Source organism: Balaenoptera acutorostrata, chromosome 11 (genome assembly GCF_949987535.1).
Source record: "Balaenoptera acutorostrata chromosome 11, mBalAcu1.1, whole genome shotgun sequence".
Lineage (NCBI taxonomy): Eukaryota > Metazoa > Chordata > Mammalia > Artiodactyla > Balaenopteridae > Balaenoptera > Balaenoptera acutorostrata.
In genome coordinates, this window is record NC_080074.1 from 82,188,518 (window position 1) to 82,212,334 (window position 23,817).

Sequence of the window (23,817 nt, forward strand, 5' to 3'; positions counted from 1 at the left end):
ATGTCATAGAGTGTTCTGCCTATGTTTTCCTCTAAGAGTTTTATAGTGTCTGGCCTTACATTTAGGTCTTTAATCCATTTTGAGTTTATTTTTGTGTATGGTGTTAAGGAGTGTTCTAATTTCATACTTTTACATGTAGCTGTCCAGTTTTCCCAGCACCACATATTGAAGAGGCTGTCTTTTCTCCACTGTATATTCTTGCCTCCTTTATCAAAGGTAAGGTGACCATATGTGCATGGGTTTATCTCTGGGCTTTCTATCTTGTTCCATGGATCTATATTTCTGTCTTTGTGCCAGTACCATACTGTTTTGATTACTGTAGCTTTGTAGTAGAGTCTGAAGTCAGGGAACCAGATTCCTCCAGCTCCGTTTTTCTTTCTCAATATTGCTTTGGCTATTCAGGGTCTTTTGTGTTTCCATACAAATTGTGAAACTTTTTGTTCTAGTTCTGTGAAAACTGCCATTGGTAGTTTGATAGGGATTGCATTGAATCTGTAGATTGCTTTGGGTAGTAGAGTCATTTTCACAATGTTGATTCTTCCAATCCAAGAACATGGTATATCTCTCCATCTATTTGTATCATCTTTAATTTCTTTCATTAGTGTCTTAAAATTTTCTGCATACAGGTCTTTTGTCTCCTTAGGTAGGTTTATTCCAAGATATTTTATTCTTTTTGTTGCAATCATAAATGGAAGTGTTTTCTTAATTTCACTTTCAGATTTTTCATCATTAGTGTATAGGAATGCAAGAGATTTCTGTGCATTAATTTTGTATCCTGCTACTTTACCAAATTCATTGATTAGCTCTAGGAGTTTTCTGGTAGCATCTTTCGGATTCTCTATGTATAGTATCATGTCATCTGCAAACAGTGACAGCTTTACTTCTTCTTTTCCAATTTGGATTCCTTTTATTTCTTTTTCTTCTCTGATTGCTGTGGCTAAAACTTCCAAAACTATGTTGAATAATAGTGGTGAGAGTGGGCAACCTTGTCTAGTTCCTGATCTTAGTGGAAATGGCTTCTGTTTTTCACCATTGAGGATGATGTTGGCTGTGGGTTTGTCATATATGGCCTTTATTATGTTGAGGAAAGTTCCTCTATGCCTACTTTCTGGAGGGTTTTTATCATAAATGGGTGTTGAATTTCATCAAAAGCTTTCTCTGCATCGATTGAGATGATCATATGGTTTTTCTCCTTCAATTTTTTAATATGGTGTATCACGTTGATTGATTTACGTATATTGAAGAATCCTTGCATTCCTGGGATAAACCCCACTTGATCATGGTATATGATCCTTTTAATGTGCTGTTGGATTCTGTTTGCTAGTATTTTGTTGAGGATTTTTGCATCTATGTTCACCAGTGATATTGGCCTGTAGTTTTCTTTCTTTGTGACATCTTTGTCTGGTTTTGGTATGAGGGTGATGGTGGCCTCGTAGAATGAGTTTGGGAGTGTTCCTCCCTCTGCTATATTTTGGAAGATTTTGGGAAGGACAGGTGTTAGCTCTTCTCTAAATGTTTGATAGAATTCACCTGTGAAGCCATCTGGTCCTGGGCTTTTGTTTGTTGGAAGATTTTTAATCACAGTTTCAATTTCAGTGCTTGTGATTGGTCTGTTCATATTTTCTATTTCTTCCTGATTCAGTCTTGGAAAGTTGTGCATTTCTAAGAATTTGTCCATTTCTTTCAGGTTGTCCATTTTATTGGCATAGAGTTGCTTGTAGTAATCTCTCATGATCCTTTGTCTTTCTGCAGCGTCAGTTGTTACTTCTCCTTTTTCATTTCTAATTCTATTGATTTGAGTCTTCTCCCTTTTTCTCTTGATGAGTCTGGCTAATGGTTTGTTTATCTTCTCAAAGAGCCAGCTTTTAGTTTTATTGATCTTTGCTATCATTTCCTTCATTTCTTTTTCATTTATTTCTGATCTGGTCTTTATGATTTCTTTCCTTCTGCTAACTTTGGGGTTTTTTTTGTTCTTCTTTCTCTAATTGGTTTCGGTGTAAGGTTAGGTTGTTTATTTGAGATGTTTCTTGTTTCTTAAGGTAGGATTGTATTGCTATAAACTTCCCTCTTAGAACTGCTTTTGCTGCATCCCATAGGTTTTGTGTTGTGTTTTCATTGTCATTTGTTTCTAGGTATTTTTTGATTTCCTCTTTGATTTCTTCAGTGATCTCTTGGTTATTAAGTAGTGTATTGTTTAGCCTCCATGTACTTGTATTTTTTATAGATTTTTTTTTCCTGTAATTGATATCTAGTCTCATAGCGTTGTGGTTGGAAAAGATACTTGATACAATTTCAATTTTCTTAAATTTACCAAGGCTTGATTTGTGATGCAAGATATGATGTATCCTGGAGAATGTTCCATGAGCACTTGAGAAGAATGAATACACAAACATTTGAATGAGTCTTACGAACATAATGTTGAGTGAAGAAGGTGGATACAAAATAATGCACACTTTAAGATTTTACTTACATATAAAACTCCAAAAACTGGAAAAGCTAATCTATGTTTGAATCTTGCTAATCTATGACTTAGAGGTCAGGAAAATGGTTACTTTGGCTGTGAATAGGTAATGACTAGATGGCAGCTTATGGTATGCTGTTAATGTTTTATTTTTTTTTAAGTCTGGAAGCTGAAATCTGAGAGCTACTTATTATTGTATTTATGATATATTCACTTTTCCACATGTAAGTCATACCTCATAAAAAATAATAAAAATCACATGGAGAAGAAACTCTTGGTGAAAATAGTTATTACTTATGTTCATTATTAACCCATATGTAAAATGCATAGGTTTTGTTTTTGTTTTTTTTTGCTTTTGTTTGCTTTTTGTTTTTTTTGTTTTTTTTTTTTTTTGTTAGAGTAACACTGAAGGTGCCTTGTAGTTTCATCACCATATTCCATGTCGGTAAGGAGAAATCAAGTATTAGTTTCCTGGGTGTTATGGATTGAATTCTGTCCTTCTAAAATTCATATGTTAAAGTCCTCAACTGCAGTATCTCAGAATGTGACCTAATTTAGAAATAAGATTATTGAAGAGGTAACTAAGATGAAACCATACTAGAGGAGGGTGGACCCCTAATCCATTATGACTGGTGTCCTTAAAAAAGAGGAAATTTGGGCACATAGATATGCATAGAGGGCAGGGGAGGAAAAGACACAGGGAGAAGATGGCCATCTACAAGCTAAGAATAGGCCTAGAACAGATGTTTCTCTCACAGTCCTGGGAAGGAACCAACCCTGCCAACACCTTGATTTCTGAGATGCAGGAAGGGAGGGTGATGCTAAAAGCTCTTCTGCATTAGGGAAACACCCCCACACACACACCTGCCTCAACTAGCATCTCACACACTTGGCAAGGCTTCTCTAGGGAATGGGGAGCAGTGGAAGGGGCTAGGCAGGGGAATGACATGATCCCTTTTCTGTTTCTGAACAATGGAATGTTCTGAATCATGTGACACACTGAAGATGGATCAGGCAAACCTAAGCATCTCAAACAGTTCTATGATCCTTGGGAAGAATCCTCAGAAGGGATCTTTCCTGGGTCTGGAGGTCTTCAAGGAAGTAAAATAGCCACTTGATTGTTCCTAAAGCAGTGGTTTCCCATGTTGTTTTGGTCACGACCTCTTTGAAACTCTGTTGAAAGCTATAAATCCTCCCATCAGACAGATACCCGTACTCATCCAGATTTAAGAGTACAGGTGAGGATTTTTAAAACAGAGTATTGGTTTTTGATCTCACTTGTAGAAATAAAGATGGATGGCTGAAGATAATGGGGTTTCCACTTGTCATCACACAGGAAGCCAGCAACTAACTACTAGCCCTATGCCAAGACTCAAAGGTACCGTTGTGGAAACTCTGTAACTTTCTCACGTTGGTTGTTTTTGCTCTTCCCCTATTTCTTTACCCACAATGAATAGCAGTTACTTAAATCACAAAGAGATTGTACGTCTATCTTTAAGGGCAGAAAGGAAAGGAGGAAGCATGAAGATTGAACCCAGTCCACAGCCAGGTTTGGGGAAAGAGTGAGTAACTGAGAGGAGGGCGGCACAGGCTAATTAATCCTCAGGATTTATGGTGAATAAAGGAGAACATTGTTTCTTTGGGGAGAATTTTCATTATCTTCCCTGTGGACTTTAATTCATTTTAATTCCATTTCCCATCACGCCCTTCTTGGTATTAACTGCTCAGGGCTATGGGAATCTAAATCACTGACTGAGGCTGGTTAGGAGGGGGAAGGATGGGAAATAAAAATATATGAGTATTTTATATTTTCACACTGAGGATCTTCGCTGAAAGATTTCACAAACTCCAAAGTTTTAACTGGTCAGAAATTGCCCAATGAATAGGGGGCACTAAAGCTTAAGGGAAGGTACTATAACTTGTTCACCACTATATTTGCAGAGCTAAACACCTGGCCTGACACATGGTAGTAAATTGAATGAATGAATGAATGAATGAATGGAATAAAATGCTCATGGGATTTGCAGTCATAACATTTGGATATTATTCTACACTTAAATAGATAAGTGACAAGTCCCTTTATGTCTTTGGGACTGACTTTTTCTTTTCTATAAAATAAGGGAATTAGATCAAATATAGATAAGGTACTTGAACATTCTACAATTTAGAATATGAATAGAGTTAGTTAAGGCAAAGCTATTTGCAGTCACCACTATGTGGAGAAGATAAGATGGTGCAATATGTATGTATGTAATAGTATGTCTAAGAGTTTAGGGAAGGCTAATTTGAGAGAGTTTCACCCTGTCCTAAAAGGAACTGAGACCTAAATTTACCTAAAGTGCAATCCTGTGATCAGCACTCAGCAGCACTTGCATAACCATTGCTTCAGGCAGGACTGGACCAAAATAGTAAGAAGAAAAGAAGGAAGAAGCAAAGTCACAATTCTACTAAGGAGAGAGGTTTGGCAACTACAGGTTACCAAGAAAGAAGGAAACTGCTTATTCGGATGAGAAATATTAACTCTTTCAAACTCTCCTGCAGCTTGGAGAATAGTTTTGTAAGTGGATCTTAATGCTCTCAAAGCTTCTTGGTACGAGAACAAGTGTCCATCCTTTAGATCATACACTAATCTTCAGAACAAATAGGTCCTAAAGGTCTCATGTAAACAAACACAATGGAAACGAGTCAATTCAGAATGAGACAACAGTTACAGCATAATAGAAATAAAAATACACAGACTGACATAAAATTGATTTCATTAATATTTATCAGGGTATCTTATTTACACTTAGGTTTCATGTGGAATTAAGTGGACAGTTTGTCTTAAGGCTTAGACAAATACTTCTATTTTTATTAAATGAATATTATCTACCTTTAAGATGCTTGTATTACTGGATAAAACTATGCTGCTACTATCCACACACCTTTTAGTATTAAATGTCCTTTCTTGAAAATAATAATAAAAAATCTTTAATACATGCACACATAGTGAATTGTTACACAGAGCTTCTTTTGTTCAGGTTATCAAATTCTTCTGGGCAGATTCTTCCAGTTTCTTGACAATATCGTGCATTGGTGGATCTAACACTGCTTGAAGCGCTTAAGTGGTTTCAAATATGTTGGGACCAGACACATAATTTAACCATCTTCCTAATTTCCAACTATCCTGCCCTCAAGAATACTGGAGTTTGTGCTGACTTTTGTGGAATGTGTCCTCTCACTGACCTATGATAAATAATGCACCATTTTTCTTAAATGATCTAAAATGTGGAGCATTTTCACAATGACTTTTTCTCATTTCTTGGCTCAGGAAATATTATTCTTGCCTCCTATGGTCATCCTGTTATTCACCAGAGAATGTTACTGACCCAGCACCTCCCAGCTGAGGTGGATGGATGAGTAAGTGGATAGAAGAGGCCAGATTTTTGCCTTTTTTTACACAGATTCACAAGGAAGAGCTTTCCCTCTCCTCTTCCCCTCAAGTGTGTGTTTCAACATTTTGGAGCCATCTCTGGAGGAGCCTAGGAAGTTAAAATGCATTAAAAACAAGGTAATAGCATGTCCAAAAGCCAAAGGGGACGCATTGTCAACTGCAGCTGGAAAGGGCTTTTGCTGGACTGCAGAGGTTAAGGTTACAAAATTATCTAGGACTTTAAAAATAAACCACGACTAAAGCAATAGACACATGCTATTTTTAATGTCTGCCAATTAAAGTAAGATGAATTTTTTTCACTGTCTACTTAATCATGTTGTTCTCTACAAAAAGAAATATATAATATTTTTTGCTTTGATATAGTGTTGACTGAAGTGGAAAAATGGCTATTGAATAAAGATCTCACCTGAAACCAATTCTTTTTTTTTAAATTTTATTAAAGGCAGGTCTCTGAATTAGTCATGGAAAGCCCCCTGATGAATGTGGCTGGCAATCTGTTTGATTCCCACAGAATACTGTGCCCTGGAAACATTTTGTGATCACAGCGATAGACCTAAGCACAAGCCTCCATCTCCCATCTTCTGGTTCTAAGTCCCATGGAAGCACCTGCACCAGCTGTCCCCACATTTGTACCTGTGCTGTGCTGGTTATGTATGAAGTACCTGGGGAGTCGTGTACCAAAAATACAGACTCAATGAGGGTGTGGTGAAAAGGGAACCCTCCTGCACTGTTGGTGGGAATGTAAATTGATACAGTCACTATGGAGAACAGTATGGAGGTTCCTTAAAAAACTAAAAATAGAACTACCATACGACCCAGCAATCCCACTACTGGGCATATACCCTGAGAAAACCATGATTCAAAAAGAGACATGTACCAAAATGTTCATTGCAGCAATATTTACAATAGCCAGGACATGGAAGCAACCTAAGTGTCCACTGACAGATGAATGGATAAAGAAGATGTGGCACATATATACAATGGAATATTACTCAGCCATAGAAAGAAACGAAACTGAGTTATTTGTAGTGAGCTGGATGGACCTAGAGTCTGTCATACAGAGTAAAGTAAGTCAGAAAGAGAAAAACAAGTACTGTATGCTAATGTATATATAAGGAATCTAAAAAAAAATGGTACTGATGAACCTAGGAGCAGGGCAGGAATAAAGATGCAGACATAGAGAATGGACTTGAGGACACGGGGAGGGGAGTGGGAAGCTGGGGCAAAGGGAGAGAAGCATCGACATATATACACTACCAAATGTAAAATAGATTGCTAGTGGGAAGCAGCAGCATAGCACAGGGGGATCAGCTCGGTACTTTGCAATGACCTAGAGGGGTGGGATAGGGAGGGTGGGAGGGAGGCTCAAGAAGGAGGGGATATGGGGATATATGTATGCATATGGCTGATTCACTTTGTTGTACAACAGAAACTAACACAGCATTTTGAAGCAATGATACCTCAATAAAGATGTATAAAAAATAATTAGTAAATAAATAAATAAAATAGGCATGGGGTGGGGATGATGAAAAATGTATTTGTCACCCCAAACTTAAGACTGTCACCCTTAAACCATCACTCTTCACAAAAAGGATGCATTAATAAAAAATAGATTTGCTTTATTGAAATAAAAATCAGAGGTGACTACTCACAGAAGATCCATGCTTAGAGGTAGCAGACTTCAACAGCTAAGTAATATTGGGGTTAATTACCCCCTCTACCTCTTAGATGCTGGGTATGTTTATCTGAGGCCCCATCCTTTACATATGAATTCAAATGTTTGAATAACTTTCAAAAGCTATCACCTGCAAGACTGTCTTCTGCATCTCACATTGGCAGCTAACACTAGCTACACTAGTCATCCACAATAGATGGCATTGTCATGACTCCAATAGTAATAACATTTGAGGAGCTTCTAGACCGTCAATTTACCTATTTGTATTTCTACCTTGACATGGACTGAATGTTTGAGTCCTCCCAAAATGTGTATGTTGAAATCTAGTCTCCAATGTGATGGTGTATGGAGGTGGGGCCTCTGGGAGGTGATTAGGTCATGAGGGCAGATCCCTTGTGAATGGGATTAGTGCCCTTATAGAAGAGACTCCTGAGAACTCCCTTGCTCCTTCCACCATGTGAAGTTACAATGGAAAGAAGGACATCTATGAACCAGGAAGTGGTTCTCACCAGACAGCACATCTGCTGGTGCCTTCATCTTGGACCCGCAGCCTCTAGAACTGTAAGAAATAAATTTTTGTTTTTTATAAGCCACCCAGTCTATGGTACTTTGTTATAGCAGCCTGAACTAAGACTACTCCTAATATATAAAACAAATCTATTAAAATTATCTATGGCCAGTGAGTTTAGTAGCCTAGAGCAGGGGTCGGCAAACATTTTATGTTAACGGGCCAGATGGTAAATATATTAGACTTTGCAAATCACAACTACTCATTACGTGGAGTACCAAAGCAGCCATAGACAATAGGACAAATAGGTGCACAGCACTGGCTGATTTCCAATAAAACTTCACTCATGGATACTGAAATTTGAATTTCATATAATTTTCATTTGCCAGAGAACATTATTCTTCTTTTGATTTTTTTCAACCACTTAAAAATATAAGCACTATTCTTAGTCCAAGAGATATACAAAAATAAGCAGGATTCAGATTTTGCCCTCAGGCCATAGTTTGCTAACCCCTAACCTAGAGCACCAGGTGGATGAAACCGTGGCCAGAGTCCATAGCTGTCTGAACTTGTCTCTTCTGCTCTGCTCTGCTATGCTGGTTATTCTTTGGTCATAAATCGCACTTCTGCCTCCATCCCACCACCACACAAATGCACTGGGGACCAGTAAAGAAGATGTATGAGATTCAGTGCAAAATCATTGCTCCTACAGACGTCCTATGTATTCACACTGTGTTGCCCCGCCGGGGATATACTACGAACATCAAATAAGGCTCAGACCTCCCATGGGGCATGAAAGGTCCTGTGAAATCTTCCCCATTGTCTATGCTTCAGCTTTCTCACGTGTACATCTAGACTTGACAGGATGTACCTCCGAGAGGTCCTGCATAGCCTTGCCAGGGAAGTAGAAGTTAAAATTTTTTAAAAATTGTTTTTAGACTGCAGCTCTTGCTTGTGAATATCTCTTCATCTATTATCCATATGGTAGAACTGTTTTCATCATCAACTCAGAACTTATTAACAGAGTCAGTTCAATTCCGGTCTTCTGCTTCCTTCCAACTAAGCAGTAGCATGAAAGACATGAGAGAAGCTGATGGTTAATAGACAGCTGTGGATGTTAAAAGGTTTAATCTATTAATATAGGGCAGCATTTCCCAAAGCGTGTTACGCTGAATGCTGACTCTGTTAGATGTTCTGCCAAAAAAAGCATTTCAAGGTCAAGTAAGTTTAGGAAATGCAGCATAAAATATCTCTTCTTTCTTGATGATTCTTAAAGTGCACTATTAGTATGTTAAAGGCTTTGAGGATTCCCACAATAAGACTGCTTAACTAGGTTAAATTAAGTGTTTCTCAAGCTTATGTGATGAGGGAAGCTTTTTTTCCTTCACTTGACTGTTATTAATATCCCGAGAAACTAATGGTCCACAGACTACATTTTGGGACACTGATACAGACAAGGTGGAAGAATGGAAAGCTTCTAAGCAGGGGAGTAACTTATGTTGTAGAGCAATCACTTTGGTGGGGATCAGAATTTTCTCTCCGGGTTTTCGTCATTTTAGGAGATTACCTCATATGCCATCAGTGTGCTCAAGTCAGAAAAACAGAAGTCATATTTGTTGTGGTGGTAACCTCTTAAAAATTATAAAGTTCGTGCACAGTTCATTAATAATCTCAACAGTAGAAATGATAATATGAAAAGCATATTATCTTCTGCTCTCTCACCTCTATCCCAACAGCCTGGCACACTTTCCAGAGATACCAGGCTGCGTTATCAGTTTCCAAGTCACTTTTCAGCTCTTCCGTGGCAACTCTAAATCTTATGCAGCAGGAGGCTATGGTTTTGGATTATAAACATACAGCAGTATCTACTGGAGGAATTTATTATCACACTTCTTTGCTTAGCCACTTCTCATCACCGATCTATCACCAAGGTCTATCAATCCTACTTCTGAAATGCACTTCAAGTCTGCCCACTTCTCTCCATCTTGCCTGTCCGCACCATCACCAGCTCTGTCCTACTTCCAATCCCTGATCCCGCTAGCCCATTCTCCTAATTGCAGCCCCAAAGGTCTTAAAATGTAAATTAGTCTCTGGCTTCAAAGTCTTCAAAAGCTTCTCATTAAAATAAAATTCAGAACCTTTATCAAGATCTGTGAGGATCTACATGACCAGGCTCCTGCCTAGCCACCCCCCAACACACACACACACACACACACACACACACACACACACACACACACACACACACACACACATGTCCGGCCTCTCAGCAACTCCGTCACCCAAAACACGTGCCTTCTTTCTGTTCCTTGAACACTTCCAGGTTTTTCCTCTCCTTACAGTCTTCCTACTTGCTATTTCCTCTGCCCAGATTGCTTTTCCCTCCATTCTTTTTTTTTTTGCCAAATTAATCCCTATGCTTCCTTCAAATATCAATTTAAATCTTCCTTTGTCAGAGACCTTCACAAACCACCAAATCTGAGTCCACCCCTGGTTTTTTCATTGCACCTGTCCTTCTCCATGCTACTTCCAAAATTTTCTTATTATATGTTTATTTTTTAAATGCCTGTAAGATCCAAAAGGATAGGGGACACATCTGCTTTATTCCACACTAAATGCAGAAAAATTGGCATTGTGTCTGGTCACAGAATGGGCTTAATAATTATGTATTACATGACTGAAGCTAACCAGTGGAAAGTTCTCTTCGTTTTATCTCCTGCCTTTTCCTTACATGAAACTTTAGTTCCATCCAGATTTTCATCTTTTGCACAATTATCACCCAGAAGATTCATTCATTCATCTCTATTAGGAGTGGAATTTTAAGGGCCATCTCATGTAACTCTCCTCTTAAGCTTCTCTAACCATTTCAGTTTATTTTATTCTATTCTTGGGAACTCATTGCACTTATTTTCTGTACCATTCATTTGGTGCCTAATCTTATATTGCCTCTTAACAATGTATCTGTTATGTTAATTAACACCTTATATTTACATATTTCATCTTGCCAATGATGTCATAAATCTATCGAGTACAGGACTTGGTACTTCATACCCTAAAGTGCACAGCACGCCTCTGCACAGAGTAGCTGCATGAAAGGAGTCTCCATCCACCTTCTCTGGTGTCCCTATTTTAAGACTTTGATACGGAAGTTTGACCCATTTCCTTTTACTCTATTTTCTTCCTCAACCCTTCCGAGTGTGTTGCCATAATACTGGGAATGAAAGCTGTGGAAAGGATAAGTTCTGAGGTCAGAGAGAAGCAATAAAGGGAGGAGTGTGGGGAAAGAGGACTGGCCCAAGGTTTCTAAGTTCCTCCCCCAATGGTATAGAAGATGAAGACAACTTGGTAGGGGACTAGGTGTACTTTATATTGCCAGGTATCTCCCAGAATATTTAAAAGAGTGCCTTGCTCAAGGTTTTGAAAGTATGAGTATTTAAAAGTTAAATGTGGCAAAAAGGATACCTTCTCAAAAATTTCAATCAATGACTCAGTTCTTCTTTGTTCAATTTTGGATGAATTCCACCGAAACATCAATTTAATTCAGGAAGTATCTTTGGGATCCAGGAAGGTATTCTGTACTTTTAGTTGCCAGTTCCAATCTTGACCAACTAAAGACTTTTAAGGAATATTTAAAATACCACAAACCGTAGCTACTTTTTGTTTTATTTTTTCTCCCACCAAAATATAAGGGTTATAAAGGTTCTGCAACCCTTTTAATGTACTTAACCAGCCTTCCTCAAGCTACTTCTGAAACAAGGATTAGAAAAGTTAAGCCTGCAACAATACTGTCTTTGTTAGTATAGTACTGTTCAAGGTAAGTCGAGAGTTTTACAATTATTAGCTCTTTTTACCTACCTGTCTTCACAACGACTTTTTAAGATGAATAGAGTAGTAGATAGTGTCTGTTATCTTTATTTTGTCAATGAGGAAATTGGGTGTAGAAGGACTTAATGACAGAAGCATGCAGCAGCTAACTTTCTGTTTGTGTCAGAGAATTCACCTGCAGTGTAGGATGGCTGAGACAGGGTTGTTATTCAGGAAGTGACGGAACAGGCTTGTGAACCTGGCCTCAGGACTGGCTACGGAATTCGCAGGGCCTAGTGTAAAATGAAAATTTGGAGCTCCTTGTTTGAAAATTACTAAGACATCTGACAGCGACAGCAGAACATTAAACCAAGTGCAGGGCCCTTCTCTAAGTATTGGGCCCTGTGAGCTGGCCCTGCCTGAGGTCTCTGAACCTCTAACATCTGGGTGATTAAGTATCAAGGAGGCTGTGAGCGCCTGAAATCGTAGGCAGAATTCTGTTAATATGTATATGCTTATTTTTCATATTCCATAGCTTTTATCAGATCCTTAAGTGGTCTGTTAACAAAATAAAACATTAAGAATGCTTCTTCAAGAGTAATAAATGTTCTCAAAGAGACCAAACACAGAGTCACAAGAGACTGGCAGGGACAGCATGTGCATGTTCCTTCAGAGACTATTTGTACATGCGTGAGTTTTCATGGGTGCACAAGTATTAATGCAAAGATGAAGAATTCTTAAGGCTGCCCAGATGTTGCCAGAAAGAAATAACATCTGAATGTACCTTCAGAAGACAGGAAAGGGAATGGTGAGACATTCAAGATGATGATGTGCTTCACAAACCCCAAAGTGATACCCAAGTATGAGCTATTTTATTTATTTTTACTCCCTTAAAGGAAGCTTCTCCCTCTTCTTCTGTAATTAGATGTCACGCTCCCTCTTTCAAATTAAGGAGAAATGTAAGATTTACCAACTCGTGGCGATTTATATCAATTTTATAGATAATTATAACCCAATGTTAGAAATAGGAGTAAAGTAGGAATTTGTTAACAAAGCAGGTTCAGAAGGTGCCCTCAGAAACAGGGAAAGGGTGCTCTGAAGACCTGCATCTCGAGAAATACTATAGAAGAAATGCTGCAACTCTTGAGTCTGGCGGGTAAAACCCCATGGCCATCTCCTAGAAATCTCACACACAAATATCCCTAATAGCGGATTTTGCTGAAAGCCCTGCTCCTTCAGTTTGTGTGGCTGCCTTAACATTTTATTTAGTCTCTTTGCCCTTTTAGACTACATATGCTCCTCAGCCAAATCTCCAACTCATATGAATGGGGATACAGAGAGATGGGTAATTGAAGCAGCAGGGAAATTCTCAAATTTCCATTTGCACAGAGTGTCAAACTTCTCTTGATGCAGCCTCTAACAAGTAGAAAAGCACGATTCACTTGAGTTTCCTGGTCAGTCTGCTGTCCCCACTCTTGTCCCTCTTCATGGCACAATGGGACCATCTACATGATTCAACCAGCCGCCGAAGCTCTGGCAGATCCAGAGAGAACCTTGGTTGCTCACACCTGGTAACTCATCCTTCGAAGAATAAGTGTTCATAATTCTACTCATCCCACCAGGTGAAAAGTAGGAGGTCTCTAGGATGAAGTCAGTCATTAATTCTTTTAATTGAATGGAACTGCCCCGTGGGTAATCGCCAGGGGTGCCAGCAGCCTTCCCTCAAGCCATCTACACCAGTTGGAATCTGGTACCTGCTCCCCTGCTACCTCCAAGACGCCCAGGGCCCTCAGGAAGAGGTGGAAAACTTCGGACGGGGACAGACCCCGCCCCGGCCGCCCCGGGGCCGCTCCGGCCCTTTTCAGCCTGGGGCTCGGTACCCGGCGAGGCCCGGGTGGGAGGGTCCGGGACGTGCACAGCCCGGGGTGGGACTAGGGGCCGGAAAGCGCGCCCCGACAGCCCAGGGCGCAGGGAGGGTGGCCGCCGCGCCCCACGTGGCCCTGCTCTCTCCTGGAACAGCCCCGGGGGCCGAGGAGGCCTCCGCCAGACCCGGCCGGCGCCTCTGTCTCCCCGGGCCCGCGGCCGCGGCGCGGCTCCCAAAGTTAGCCCAGTCTGCCCCTTTCCCGACACGCGCGCCCTTCCCGCCCCCGCGTGCCCCACCTTGGCGGGCGATGCCGGCGCCCAGCGCGCCTAACCCTCGGCCGGATGGCTGGGGGCGGCCAGGGGCAGCTCCGGGGCAGAGCCGCGGAAACCGCGCGTCTCCCCGGCGGGGCCCGAGCCCACCCTGCCGCGGGTCTCCGCGGCTGCCTCGCCCTCTCTGCAGACCCCGCCGAGCCCTGCCTCCCGGCCACCCCGGCCGGCTCCTCGCCGGCGGAGGCGTGGGCGCTCGCGCGGCCCGGCTGCGACCCTGAGTACCTGCTCCTCCGGCGCGGGGCGGGCTCAACTAGTGGTCCTCTAAATCCCGGTCCTTCCCCGGGGCTCCGGGAAGTGCTCCGGCCACGAGGAAGCTGCTCTCGTCTTTCGGCTCCCAAACGTGACACTCTATATATCCGGCTCGGAGACTGGGTGTGGGGCGGGAGGAAACCACCCTCCCTCCGACCTTCCCCTCGGCCGCCGCGGCCTCGGCGTCGGGCGCGGAGCTGGCGGCGGCCTCTGCCCGGGGCGGGAGGAGGGCGAGGGGCTGGCGAGGGCCCTACAGGCCGCGAGGGGACCGCATCGTGGGCAGGGTGGCCGTCCGCGCAGGCCCGCCCCGCAGCTTCCATTCATTCAGCTCCGAGCAGATCCACTCGCTATTACTCCCGGCTTGGATTTTTTTCCCCATTTAAAAAAAAAATCGGTGGGTGAGGGAGAAGGGAACAGGAAAGGCGCCCCTCTCTGGTCTGGAAAAGGAGAGCTCCTACACCTTGAGAGAGAGAGAGAGAAAGAGAGAGGGAGGGAGGGGAGGGGGGAGAAAGAGAGACAGAGACAGAGAGAGATGGGGGGCAGCGGGAGACAGAGGGTCAGAGGTTCTACCGTGAACGCTTGGAGGACACACCTTTCCCCACCCACCCTAGCAGAAAAGGCAGCCAGAAATCCGAGTTTACTCAGCTCGTCCGTACTGCACGCCCAGTGGGAGGGATGCTCTGCTATCTGCTCCACACTGCGGAGGCTCCTGGCAGTGACCGGCCAGGGCAGTGTCCTTTTAAAAATCCAGGAGGGGCCGGAGGCGCGGTTTACTCATGTCCAGGGTGTGGAGGGCAGAAATCAGGCTCTGTCTGCGTCGGGTGGGAGTGGGTAGGTGGATAGGACACTAGAAAGGATCAGAGATGCGGCTGCAAGAACGCAGCCGGCCAGCTTTGCTCATCAGAGCTTCTCATCAGATTAAAAAACAAACAAAAACCACAAACAACAACAACAAAAACGTTTTGTTTATAAGCCTGGTAGCTTAGCTTTGGGGGGATTTGCTTAGGTCACTGTTACATTTTAAATGGGAAAACTGGACCGTCGTAAGGGAAGACTTGTAGAGGGACAGAGAGGCACGTGAGTGGAGCTGTCACAGTCCTCAGCCAGGACATGCTGAAAAACGGCCAACGCCCAACCTAATTTCTTGGACAAGGTGGAAGGTAAATTCCCAAATAAACATGCTATGTTAAGAAAAGCCAAAAAAGGAACATTTCCCTATAAGTTGTCTTCATTCTCCTCATTACAACAATCGACATACAAAGAAATAAAATTTAATTCATGCAAGTTGGAGTTAATATGAGCCATTTTTTGCATTAAAAAAATTTCACACCCATCTTGAATTCTCTTCTATTGGACTCTCTTCAATTGAATATATTAAGCAAATTGTAGCCCAAAGTCACGGTGGCTAATTTTCTCCGGAGATTACCTGAAAGCAAGAGAGACAGAAAAAGTTAGGACCACATAAATATACTCTTCATTATCCCTCCTCCCACTCGAGAATAAGTCTGAATGTATTCCCAAAACAACGTGTATGTCAGCACTTGAAATGATACTGTCAAATGGTGGTGAGATTGAAATCACTGCTATGTGATGAGTGTTGAAATCACTCATCACATAGCAGAAAAGGTAAATTGTTACAACTCTTTGAAAAACAATTGGCAACAAGTTTCCAAGGCTTAAAATTTTGAGTCACTCAAAATTTTTTTTATTGTTCTGACTCTTTTGATATAGGATTCTCATTTCTTAGAATATATCCAAAGAAAGTAATTCACAAAAGAGAAATGTCATATGGACAAAGTTCATGTTTATTATAACACTATTTATAAAGCAGAAAATAGAAAACATACTTTCAGTGGAGTGTTGATAAATAAAATGCAACATTATTATAGGTTACAAAACCATGATTTTATTTTCACCATTTAAAATAATATTTATGTATGGATAATGTATTCATTTGCTGGGACTGCCTTATCAAAGTACACAGACTGGGTGGCTTAAACAGAAATTTATTATCTCACAGTTCTGGAGGCCAGAAGTCCAAGATCAAAGTGTTGGCAGGATTCTTCCTCTGAAGGCTGTAAGGGAGAATCAGTTTCATGCCTCCTACCTAGCTTCTAGTGGTTTTCTGGCAATTTTTTTTTTTTTTTTTGGCTTTTCTTAGCTTTGAGAAGTATAACCCCGATCATTAGTCATATCAGATTAGGGCTCACCCTAGTGGCCTCATCTGAATTTATGACATTTGCAACAGTCCTATTTCCATATAAAGTCACATTCTGAGGTACTGAGGGTTAGGACTTCAACATATGAATTTGGGGAGGGGGGATGTGGAGAAAGGCACAAATCAACCCATAAACATATAATAGCAAAAAGAGGCAGTGTAGCGGTTACCGAGTCCAAGCTCATACTGCTTACCCCGAGACAGGCCAATAAATCGAGAGAGGAGTTGGTGGGGAAAGGAACAGTGACTTTATTTGGAAAGCTGGCAGACCAAGAAGATGGTGGACTTGTGTCCCAAAGAACCATCTTGCCTGAGTTAGAATGCAGGCCTCTTTTATACTAAAAGGGGAGGGAGTAAAGTCAGTCATTTCCTGGTTCCCATCAACCTCCAGAGGAGATGTGTTAATTTCATTCTTCCTGCAGTCATTCGAAGGTGGGCCTGGTCAGGATGTTTTCTGTGAGCCAGACAAAGTTATTTTAGCTTAATGCTCATTACCTGGAGGCAGGGTTCCCAGAGATGGACCATTATGTATAATTTATGCTTATAGACAACATCCCTTTAGTGATTAACTTGTAACAGAATACAAAGTTTCTTCCCTATTACATAGTGTGTTGAATGGTGGCTCCCAAAAGATACGTCCTGGTGCAAATCCCTGGAACCTATGAATGTTACCTGATTTGGATGAAAGAGTCTCTTTATATGCAATGAAGTTAAAGGTCTTCAGAGGAGATCTTCCCGGATTATCCAGGTGGGCCCTAAATCTAATGGCAATTGCCTTTGTAAGAGAAAGGCAGAGGGAGATTTGAGACATGTACATATTGGTTAAAGTGATTTGAAGACAAGGTAGAAATTGGAGCAAAGTGGCAAAAAAGAAAAAGAAAAACAAACAAACAAAAAAACCCAGGAAAGCCAAGGAGTGCAGATGGCCCGCCAGAAGCCGATAGAGAAGGATTCTCGCCTAGAGCCTCCAAAGGTTAAGGAACATGGCCTTTACCTTGAGATCAGACTTCTGGCCTCCAGAGCTGTGAGTGTATAAAATCCTTTTGCTTAAGCCACCCAGTAATTTATTATCACAGCCTTAGGAAACCAAATCAGGCAGTTTGGGGTGGAATTCTATGTATTTACTCTTTGGTTTTTTCTTGAAAGAGTGATAAATGATTCAAAACCATTTCAAGTGAGTATTTTACTAGAAATCTTAAAATTCTCATCCACTTTTGAAGGGATGGGCAGAAGACATGCTGACGATTTTATCGTTTTGCAAAATAAACTCTCCAATAGGCACAAATGCTGATAAAACTGCAAAGGGTTCTGATCCTGTGCAATGGGTCAGGTGGTTCTGCATCCTCACACATGGTGTACATGCGACTCTGGTTGAGACAAATTCAGCTCCATACCAATTTGATTAGAGAATAGTCTCCAGGGTTGTATCTTAAAACCATGGTTGCTCATGGCCAATATTGAGAAATAGATTATTATAATTACTGACCTCTACTTTGAAAGTCTTCTCTCCCTCACTATTGCTCAGTGACTTACCATTTTATTCAACCCCATAAAATAAATGTTTCTCTGTCAATCTGCCTGGAAGTTTTTCATTTAATATGCAAAATACTTTTAAATATGCCATATCTAAAATAATATGTCACATCATTCTAATGACACCTTAAATTTGGAGATTGTGAATACACTCAGTGTTTCCAAAGAGTGTTGTCATTGCCCAATGCTGCTGAAACAAACCCTGTTTCTGTTGAATGAGAGGAGAATCATAAAAATATAGTGTTCTAGAACTCAAAAGCTTGTCCTTTGGGCCCACTATCTTACTCGATAGTGGTGAAGACTAGACTTTATGTCTTGTCTAAGGTCACTGAATTAGTTGTCTGTTGTTGCATAACCAATTACTATAACCTTTGTGTTTTAAAACAATACCTATTTATTATTATCAAGTTCTGTAGGTCAGTCATCAGACATGGCGTAATGGGTCCTTTGCTCAGGGTTTCACAAGGCTAAAATCATAAAGTCAGCCCAGGCTCTGATCTCACCTGTGGCTTGGGGTCCTCTTCTGAGCTCTTTCTTGTTTGTTAGCAGGATTTAGTTCCTTGCATCTATGGGACTCAGGGCTTCATACTCTTATTGACTGTTGGCCAGAGTTTGCTTCCAGCTCCTACAGGCCATCCTCCGGTGGGTGCTAACCATGTGTACTCCCACAGCATGGTTTTTTGCTTTTTTAAAGCCAGTAGAAGAAAATACCTCGTTCTCTCTTCAAATCTCTGACCCTTTTTAAGGGCTGCAACCCAATTATATGAGGGCCACCTAGGATTAACTCAAAATCAACTGGTTTGGTACCTTCACTTTCTTCATATAACATAATCACAGGAGTGGAACCCATCATAGGCACAGTTCCGCCCCCTCAGGGGAAATGGATTATCCAGAGCATCTAAACTTGAGCGCATGGTCTTGGGGCCATCTTAGAATTCTGCCCATCTTAGTAACTTAGATGGTAGGAACAGCAGCAGCAGAGAGCTGTTTCCTACCCTACTGAGCTTCTTTTGTATAAGAAAAAATGCTTCTTATTATCTGGCAGTTTTATGAGGCAGATAGATATGGATTTTTACAGAATTTTTTCTTGTCTTCTTTTTCCTTATGGAGATATACAGGTCTTTAAGAGTTATATGACTTCTTTATTGCCAATTGTGAAAGTGTAACAGGTGAAGACTAAACTCATATATTCTGATTCCAAATGTAGTGTATTCAAGTGCTTTCTCAAACCCTGGGTCATAATGTCCAGAGTTTTTGAGAATGATGCCACTGAGAATTCTTTTGAGAACTCTATTGTGAGAATGCAATAGGGTTACAGCTGAATGAACTAAAAGAATAGCCTCTCTATTGACTATTACGCAGACATTAAAAAGAATAACTTAAAGCTATGCCAGTTGAATTGCACTACTTTCCAAGAGGTTTAGTTTATGAAGAAACATGGTGTAAAACATGTGTAATATGATCTTGTTCATATTAATCAATGTGAAATACCTGAAAATATGTGTGTATACATAAATATATAGGTCTACAAAAGCTTGGAGAAAAATATGGAAGGATACATACTAGGTTATTAACAGGTTACCTTGGTTGGTGAAGGAGAGGCACTATGTAGGTGGGGGAAGTGAGAGGGAGGAGTACCAGGCAAAGATGGAAAAAGAAAAAGAAAGACTAAAATAAAAATTAAGGTATCATATGTTCGCATCTATGTATTTATTTAAATTATATTAAAACAGTTTTAATTTAAAAAATGCTAAGAGTCATCACACCATCCCAACAAGTAAAAAGCTAAACAAAGTGAAAAATAAATAATTCTTTTTAGATTTGTCAGAGAAATGAAGTCACAGGGCAAACTGCTGCCACCAAAACTGGAGAAACAGACAAGTGGAAACAGAAAATCACAACTGACAGGAGCAGAAACCTTCAAGTTATCAATGTCACAGTGAAAAAAACCCTGAACTGTAATAGATGAATCGCTGCAGCCTCAGTGTGGACAACTTTGAGAGTTACAAACTCCAGGGGGACAGAGTAATGGGGCAGGAGTGGGGCACACTTTTTTGAGTTTTACTTCCAGGTCTTCTACAAGGTCCTCACAGTGAAAAATCCCCGGGTACTTCCATCAGGAGAAGGGGAAAAGGAGCCATTTGAAATAAGCCAGAACATTCTGTTCTTCTTAACAAGGCTTGCTGTCAAGAAAAACTATTTTACTAGATCCTAACCTGTTGGGGTTTTATCAGAGCCCAACATAACTGCAGAAAGGGAAACACCTGACTCCAGCCTCCTCTGCCATCTCATTCCATCTAAGGGGGGGGAAAACCAAGAAGAACATTGAAGTTCACAGCCCAGGGGCATAGGCTCACCAAAAGACTGAGACATAATTGTAGGACTATACAATGCTTCCCTTCTTCACACCTAACCATTACATTACTAACCATTACATTACTAAATGCCTATTTATTGTAGTTACTTTTACCCAGCACTCATGTCAGCTTTCAACAACAACAGCAACAACAAAATTACAATGTATACTAAAGGCAAAAAACACATTTTGAAGACACTGAGCAAGTATCAAAATTGGAGTCAGATATGGCAGGAAGGTTGAAATTATCAGACTAAGAATTTCTTAAAAACTATAATTAAGATGCTACAGATTTTAGTGGAAAAAGTGGACAACATGCAAGAACAGATGGATAATATAAGCAGAGAGATGTAAATTCTAAGAATGAATAAAAAGTAAATGCTAGAGATCAAAAACATTGTAGCAGAAATGAAGAATGCCTTTTGGGCTCATTCATAGACTGGGCATCACTGAGGAAAGAATCTCTGAGCTTGAGGGTATGACAATAGGAACTTCCAAAGCTTAAAAACAAAGAGAAAAAAGACAGAAAAAAATGAACCGAATATCAAAAGCTTGTGGGACAACTACAAAAGATATATGCATAATGAGAATATCAGAAGAAAAAGAAAGAGAGAAAGAAACAGAGCAGTATTTGAAGCAATAATCATTGAGAATTTACCCAAATTCATTTTAGACACCAAACCACAGATCCAGAAATCTCAGAAAAACAAGCAGGATAAATGAAAAACACAAAAATAAAAACCAAAAACTACAAAACCCAACCCCAAAACCCACACCAATCTACAAATGTACACCTAGGCATTTCATATTCAAACTTCAGAAAATCAAAGCTAAAGAAAAAAATCATGAAAGAAGTCAGAGTAAAGAAACACCTTACCTATAGAGGAACAAAAATCAGAATTACACTGAACTTCTCCTCAGAAAATGTGCAAACGAGAAAAGTGTGAAGTGAAATATTTAGTGTTGGGAGAAAAAAAAGATCAACAACCTAGAATTCTGTACCATGTAAAATTACCCTTCAAAAGTGAAAGAGAAATAAAGACTTTCTCAGACAAATTAAATTTGAGAGAATTTGTTGCCATTAGAACTGCCTTGCAAAAATGTTGAAAGAAGTTCTTCAGAGAGAAAGAAAATAACACAGGTCAGAAATTTGGATCTTTGTAGAGAAAGGAAGAGTACCAGTGAATGAATAATTGAAAGTAAAATAAAATCTTTTATTTTTCATATTCTTAATTGATCTAAAAGGTTATTCAAAATAATAATAACAATATACTTGATTATATGTGCTTGAATATAACTATGTATATCTATGTATACATGTAGATGAATGACAGAAATGGTACAAGATTTGGAAGGGAGGGAAATTTTGTTATTATATTTTGGGAATATTTTGTTATTAAAAGGGAATATTTTGTTATTATAAGGTACTTACATTACCTGTGAAGTGGTATAGTGTTATTTGAAAGTGAACTTGGATCAGTTGTAAATGTATATTCCAAACTCTAGGGCAATCCTTAAAAAAGTAAAAAAAGAAAGTCTGATTTCTATGATAAGAAATGAGAGAAAATGGAATCATATAAAATGCTTAATTAAAACCACGAAAGACAGAAGGGGACCTTCAAGATGGCAGAGGAATAAGACGTGGAGATCAACTTCCTCCCCACAAATAAATACATCAGAAATACATCTACACGTGGAACAACTCCTATGAACACCTACTGAACTCTGGCAGAAGACCTCAGACTTCCCAAAAGGTAAGAAACGCCCCACGTACTTGGGTAGGGCAAAAGAAAAAAGAAAAAACAGAGACAAAAGAATAGGGACAGGACCTGCACCTCTGGGAGGGAGCTGTGAAGGAGGAAAAGTTTCCACACACTAGGAAGCCCTTTCACTGGTGGAGATGGGGGAGTGGGGGGGGGGAAGCTTCGGAGCCACGGAGAAGAGCTCAGCAACAGGGGTGCAGAGGGCAAAGAGGAGAGACTCCCGCACAGAGGATCAGTGCCGACCAGCACTCACCAGCTCGAGAGGCTTCTCTGCTCACCTGCCGGGGCGGGTGGGGGCTGGGAGCTGAGGCTCTGGCTTCAGAGGTCAGATCCCAGGGAGAGGACTGGGGTTGGCTGGGTGAACACAGTCTGAAGGGGGCTAGTGTGCCACAGCTAACTGGGATGGAGTCCAGGAAAAAGACTGGATCTGCCTAAGAGGCGAGACCATTGTTTCAGGGTGTGCGAGGAGAGGGGATTCAGAGCACCACTTAAATGAGCTCCAGAGACGGGCGTGAGCCACAGCTATCAGCGAGGACACCAGAGAGGGGCATGAAATGCTAAAGCTGTTGCTGCAGCCACCAAGAAGCCTGTGTGCAAGCACAGGCCACTCTCCACACCTCCTGTCCCAGGAGCCTGTGCAGCCTGCCACTGCCAGGGTACCATGATCCGGATACAACTTCCCCAGGAGAACACACGCACACCTCAGGCTGGTGAACCATCACGCTGGCCTCTGCCACCGCAGGATCGTCCCTTATTCTGTACCACTCCCTCTCCCTGGCCTGACTGAACCAGAGCCCCATAATCAGCTGCTCCTTTAACCCTGTATTGTTTGGGGGGGAACAGACACCCTCAGGTGACCTACATGCAGAGGCAGGGCTAAATCCAAAGCTAAGCCCCAGGAGCTGTGCAAACAAAGAAGAGAAAGGGAAATTTCTCCCAACAGCCTCAGGAGCAGTGGCTTAAATCTCTACAATCAGCTTGATGTAACCTGCATCTCTGGAACACCTGAATAGACAACGAATCATCCCAAAATTGAGGCGGTGGACTTCGGTAACAACTGTAGACTTGGAGTTTCCTTTCTGCATCTAATTTGTTTCTGGTTTTATGTTTATCTTAATGTAGCATTTAGAGCTTATCATCACTGGTAGATTTGTTTATTGATTTGATTGCTCTCTTCCTTTTTTTTATGTATATATATTTTTTCTTATTCCCTTTTTGTGATTGTGTATGTGTATGCTTCTTTGTATGATTTTGTCTGTATAGCTTTGCTTTTGCCATTTGTCCTAGGGTTTTGTATGTCCTTTTTTTTTGTTTTTTGTATAGTTTTTAGTGGTTGTTATCATTGGTGGATTTGTTTATTGGTTTGGTTACTCCCTTCTTTCTTTCTTTCTTTTCTTTATTATTTTTTATTTATTTTTAATAATTGTCTTATTTTTTATTTTAATAACTTTATTTATTATTACTTTTTAATTTTTTCTTTCTTTCTTTTTTCTCCCTTTTCTTCTGAGCCATGTGGCTCACAGGGTCCTGGTGCTCCAGCTGGGTGTCAGGCCTGTGCCTCTGAGGTGGGAGAGCCAAGTTCAAGACATTGGTCCACCAGAGACCTCCAGGCCCCACTTAATAT

The 23,817-nt window shown here is 40.8% G+C and overlaps 1 protein-coding gene across 3 annotated transcripts in view; it reads right to left on the minus strand.

The window, feature by feature from the left end:
- Positions 1–14,998, minus strand: part of FAR2 (fatty acyl-CoA reductase 2) — a 152,518-nt gene extending 137,520 nt beyond the window's left edge. The window contains exon 1 of one of the 3 annotated variants that reach the window (XM_007175699.3): positions 14,916–14,998. The gene's annotated coding sequence lies outside the window, so the exon portion shown is untranslated. Of the gene's footprint in view, positions 1–14,296; positions 14,837–14,915 lie in introns of those variants that run through there. The other 2 variants (XM_057556129.1, XM_007175698.3) reach the window with 2 other exon arrangements.
- Positions 14,999–23,817: the final 8,819 nt, after the last annotated feature.